The sequence below is a fragment of the Triticum urartu genome, chromosome 2A (assembly GCF_056163025.1).
Source record: "Triticum urartu cultivar PI428250 chromosome 2A, HENAU_Tu73, whole genome shotgun sequence".
In the NCBI taxonomy this organism is placed as follows: Eukaryota; Viridiplantae; Streptophyta; class Magnoliopsida; order Poales; family Poaceae; genus Triticum; species Triticum urartu.
This window is the reverse complement of record NC_141874.1, coordinates 288,707,220-288,713,157: the sequence shown is the minus strand read 5'-3', so window position 1 is coordinate 288,713,157 and position 5,938 is coordinate 288,707,220.

Here is a 5,938-nt window from a genome sequence, read left to right as displayed (position 1 = left end):
ACTATTGGTTATTGAATCACCATTCTAACATTGACCATGCTACCTAAGCCCATATTTCGGGTGCACCTTTCAACCAATGTTTAATTGTGTATGTTTTCCTAGAGCATACATCTTTAAACCATTTTGTCTGACAAATGTTATCTCCTTGTTCACATAATTGTAGAAACCCATCTTTTGGAAATCTCGATGAATTGTCGCCTCGTTCATTAGCTACCTGCTAATCCCCTCATTGGTTTAATGATAAACTCTTGTTTCAGAACTCGCTTTCATAGTTCATTTCCTGAGAATCTTACAATGTCATCTCGTCAATTTGTGTTGCACCTTTTCTTCTCAAGCATCCTAAGTTTGAGGTATCCTGACACAAATCAGATCTGAATCTCAGTCAGATATGATGGTTGGAACATATTTCCCAGAGTTATAGCATTGGTCTTTATATGACTCGGCAAGGTAATGTCATGCCTAGCACACGTGGCGGGAGGACCTATTGTTATAGTTTCCTTATTAGCAAGGTCATGCATTCTTCCATGAGGAAATTGAAAGACTTATTCTATAAGTTGTTCCTGATGGGTCCTTTGTGTATCCAAAATCTGACGCTTACTTGATGACCATGTCAATGATATCTTGAAGCATATCTGTGGTACTTCAATCATCAATAAGAACATTTCAACCACAATGCTAAATTTTCTTTATCAATTATTCAAACACCGTTGGTTGGGGAATGTCATGAAAATGATTTTCTACTTTCTGTTATATCATGGATATCATGCTCTTCTTTCCTTGGGAAGTATATACCCTGAAATATTTGTTTAAACACATTTTCCTTTCCATTGTTCTATTTAATCTAATAATCTTATTTTCCTTTCCATTGTTTGGTTTAACCTTTCTTGTGATCTATATGATCTAAGCAGTTATGTTCTCCTGCTTATGTAAGCACCACGGTGTTCAAATATGTCAGCAAGACCCTATTACTATTGTTGGTGACATTCAAGCAGCCATTGATGAACGAGAACATTGCCTATTGGTTCGCCTCATCCAATGTGCAGGAAAAGTGTTCTCTTGACCCCACGCCCTTGGCACCAATATTGTTGCCGACATAACTGACTGGCTACCCTGTAACATGCCTTGCTATCAGGACCGTGCAACATGTCACCTCTCCTTCTTCTTTTAACCCACATGGTGGGTCCATATCCCACAGTTCCACGAGATCAAAACCTGACTCTCCTGTACACCCCTGTTGCCAAAGTTATTTGTCGCTCCTGATTTCATATGTAGTTCACGGGCCACCTTCCTAGTGATCTATTTTGTTATCAAATGCAATACTTATTATTGTTGCTATGGACCCATTTCACACTTTGTTTCAGACATCGAACGATTGTCTATCTATTTGAAACTTCTTATTGTAGCTTCTTACTTTCCTCTCGACGTGTTTTAGTAGTTCAACTCGAGAGATAATCATGTGCTCATTCATGGGATATCCCCTAGATGATTAGCCCTTATAGCATCCTATCATTGTCAATCTGCCCTTACCTATTCGTAAGTACGGTGAAGAGTTCCTGAGCATCAACACAATCGCTATTCAAGCTAGAAATGCCCGAGAAGTTTGATAGGAGGTTGAACCCGGCAAAGTTGCTGAGCATCTACACCATCGTTGTTCAGGCTGCAGGGGGAAAAGATGAGGATGTGTTTTCCAATACTTCCCTTTGGCACTCAAGTCCAATGTGAGGTTTTGGCTAATGCACCTGCTGGAGAACTCCATTTCGACATGGGCTGACCTATGCCATGAGTTCATTGGCACCTCCACAGGAGGACATCAAGAACCAGGACGACCAAGTGACTTGTAGCTTATTCAACAGAAAGAAGGAGAGACTCTACGAAAGTATTTGCAGAGATTCAGCAAAGTCCATAGAAATATCCCAGATATCCACCTGGCAGCCATGATAGCTACCTTCCAATCCAATGTGCGCAACCGTAGGATACATTCCAAGATGAATGTTCGGTTGCCCAAGACTGTGAAGGGGCTTTACACCTTGGTGGAAAAATGCGCTCGGGTGGTGGAGGGAAGGAAACTCCCTGGAGAGGAAGATGGCGTCGACATTGACTCATAGGATGACGATGAGACCACCACTCAGAAGAAGAAGAACAACAAGAAGCATGATACGTCTCCAACGTATCTGTCGGATTTCGGGTTCCGGCAGACCCTAGAGGTTTGAACACTGGGGTGCGCGTGGAGATTTCGCCTTCTACCTACATGCACCCCACCGCCTCGCTAAGATCTAAGCTATGGAAAGAACAGGACAAGAGACACAGGGTTTATACTAGTTCGGGCCACCATTGTGGTGTAATACCCTACTCTAGTTTGTGGTGTGGTGGATTGCCTCTTGGGCTGATGATGATGAGCAATACAAGGAAGGACAGCCTCGCGAGGGTCTGTTCTTGGCTGGGGGATGAACTGCTAGGAGGAGTTCAGTCACCCTTCTCTCTCTCGATCCGATCCCAGCTTGTTTCTGGATTGGCCGATCCTCGATTCTCTCTCGATCTCTCTCTGATCTGATCTGATCCCCTCTCTCCCCTGCCCTGGGGGTGGCTAGTCCTATTTATAGGAAAAGGCCCTGGGCCTCTTCCCAAATATTGAGCGGGAAGGGCGCCAACAATTGGCCATTTTGAAGGGGAACATCTGGTACACTTATCCTGACTAAAGTTGGTCCTCGCCTGCGAAAGGCTCGGGTGGTGACGCTGGCTTGGGCTCCATAATGACTTCCTCCCTGCCATTGGGCTGGTCTTGGTCTCCTTGCACCGAAACGGGTGCCTTTGCTTCATGCTCTCGCCTGCGCTTGCTCCCTTTGCACCAAAGAGGAAAGAGGACACTGCGCGGGCTGGCGCCCGCCTAGCGCCCTTGGTCGTCATGGCTTGCGTCAAGGGCACCTCGTGAGGTACCCCGCTGTGATCTCTCCGCCTCCTCGCGAGCCAGCCTGATGAGGCCGTTCCTGAGGAAGCTCCGTGTCGTCCGCCCCGAGAGGCTTGGCCCCTCGCGAGGGTCTTGGGTCTGTGTTGATGAAGATGGGCCGCGCTGGGCCCCCTTTGAGCCACGCCTCAGGCCGTAGGCAGGCAAGTCTGGGGACCCCCGTTCCCAGAACGCCGACAGTAGCCCCCGGGCCCAAGGCGCGCCCGGACTTGGCTGTGCAGGGAGGCGAAAGGGCAAGAGCAAAGCGCCGCGGGCCCTAACAGCCTGCGGCCTTGGGCGCCGTGTGGCGGTTGATTGGACGTGAGCGCCTCAGCAACCGTGCGTGTTGATAAAGGAGTGGCATCTGCCTAGGCTTTGCTTTTTTTGGTTTCTCCGGTCGCTGCTCAGATCCCCTTTCCTGTGCCTCTCCTTCCTTCCTCCAAAATTTCCAGATCTACTTCGACCGCGTGACCTAGGAAGCCATGGCGCCTCGTCAGTCCCTGTCCGGAACTTGGTACTCGTCTGCCCTGGATTCGCCGAATGTGTCAGAGGCGAGCCTCGCCCGGTTGCGCCGGATGGCGGCGGCGCAGGGCATCGACGGGGCGAAGGTGTTCAAGGCCGGCTCCGCCACCCCTGAGGGCCAAGGGAGCACCTTCTATCTGCTCTTTGTAAGCGCCATTGCTGCTGGCCTGGTGCCTCCCTTCTCCGAGTTCTTCTTCTCTGTCCTCCGTCATTATAAGCTACAGGCTCTGCATCTCCACCCCAACTCCGTCCTTCTCCTGGCAATCTTCGCCTATTACTGCGAGGCTCACGTAGGGGTGCAGCCCTCAGTGGCCTTGCTGCGCCACTACTTCTACCTCCGGACCTCTCGCGGTCCTGCTTCCGCGTGCGCGAGCTTCATCGCGTACGGTGGCGCCATTGCCATTTCGAACCCCGGGAAAAGGATTAAGGGCTTCAGGAGCAAGTGGATCTTGGCAGATGCTGGGCGCATCCACCCTCGGCTGATCTTGCCCACGGAGCAACCCACGAGCTCCAGCGATTGGGGTCGAGCGGAGCTCGCGGACCCCCGCGCGAAGCTGGTGTTGGAGAAGATGGACGCGGATCTGAGGCCGGCCAACTTGGCGGCGGCGCAGCTGACCGGCGCGTCGCTGCTGAGGGAATTCCTGGAGCACCAGCAGGCTCCGCTTCGGTGGTACTCACTTCCGATGTGGAGGCCCCATCCGAGCCCCGTGGTCTTGGCCGACGAAGATCTGGCTGTGGTCCTCCAATCTCTGGTCGGGGGCGATGTGGCGAGGTTGGAGAGCGCTCCTACGCCCTTGTTCCTCCGCGACGATTGGGAGCAGGTAGTGGAGTCGATGCCCGTCTTCAACGGGGACGGGCCCGTGCCCACGGAGGCTCCCGAGGAACCGGTGGACGTGTCCTCCGACGACTCCAGCGAAGGGGAGGAAGGAGGGGAGCGGGAAAAAGGGCCTGACGGAGAGTCGAGGGCTCCCCTCCCCCGGCGCAGGTCCCGCGTTCTCCGCCTCTCTCCGAGCGATGACGACGAGGATGATGACGAGGAGGGCGGCGGGAGCTTGCCCCCGATCCCGAAGAAGGACAGGACCGGGCTGATCTCCCGCGGGTCTGGCCTGGCCCCGAGGCAGACCGCAGACGTGCCTTCCGCTCCCGAGCTTCCCGAGGTTGACCCTTCCAGCCGGCTTTCAGGCTTCAAATTTGGCCGGAGGCTGCCTGAGCTCACTGGCGACGACCCGTAAGCGCTTGATTCTTGTCTATATTTCTTGTTCTGCTGCTGAGGCTTGACGTCCGCATCTCTTGGATAGGCTGGCGCCCGCAGCAAAGAAGCCGAAGGGAGCTCCTGAGGTTCCATCCAGGGCAGCGCCTCTGCCCGTGAAGGAAGGTGACCGCGACGCACGGGCCTCTCCTGCCCGGTCGTCCTCGCGAGGCCTGGCTGAGCCGGCTGGGGCGAGCTCAGCCCCCATGGCCCAAGCGACTCTCAAGGTGCCTTTGCCTGCTGCCGCCACCACAGCCGTTGGGGTGCAGCAGGCTCTGCCTCAGGATGCTGTGGTCGCGCTGCCGCCTTCTCCTCCTACTCCACCGACCGCTATCTCTCCGACTCCTCCTGCTGTTCTGGTTCGTGCTGCTGCTGAGCTGGACCGGCTGCGGCAGGATCTTCTTGGCGCCGACCCTCGCTTGGTGGCCAGGCTCTTGGAGCTGGCTTCAGGATGGATTCGCTCCGATGCTTTGATTCGGGCGACGCTGGTCCAGGCCTCGACGGCTTGTGATGAGGAGAGGCAGGCCGTCCTTGAGGCCAAGGCTGCTCATGATGCAGCCCTGGGGGAGGTGGTCGACGTCCGTGGTCGCTGCAAGGTGCTAGAGGACGAGCTGCAAGGCCTGTAGGACCAGCTCGCGAAAGAGGCCCGCCTTCGCCAAGAGCAGGAAGAAGGCGTGAAGGCTCGCGAGGCGGCCGTCAAGGACCGGGAGGCCAAGCTAGGGAAGCGCCGTGACCGCCTAGGTGCACTGGAGCAAGAGTTGGGGGCGAGGAAGGTCAAGCTGGACGACAAGGCCCAAGTTCTTGCCGAGAACCGTGTGGCCTCCGCGGAGATGGAGGCGAAGGCTCGCTCCTCGCTGAGGATGCTTTACGACAGCGGCCTGGAGAGCCCGCTGGCTGGCGCCGTGGACGGCCCCGCCAAGCTGCTTCCCTTCCTGGTTCGCGCTCTTGAAGATGTCGCCCTTGGCCTTGGCCCCACGGCTGAGGCCGAGGCGCGTGTCCTGTCTTCTGCAGCGCTGACACGGGTCCTCACCCACATCTACCTTCGTGATCCCAGCGTCGACCTCGACAGCCTGTTGGAGCCAGCAAGCGGCGAGCGTGCCGCTGCCGAGGCCGTGAAGGGTCGCGCGGAGGCTCTGCTGGGGAAGTTCCGGGCCTTCAGCACCAAGCCGAAGCGAGGCGCTGCCGACCCTGCTGCTCCATGAGGCGATCCCACTCCGCGCTGCTCT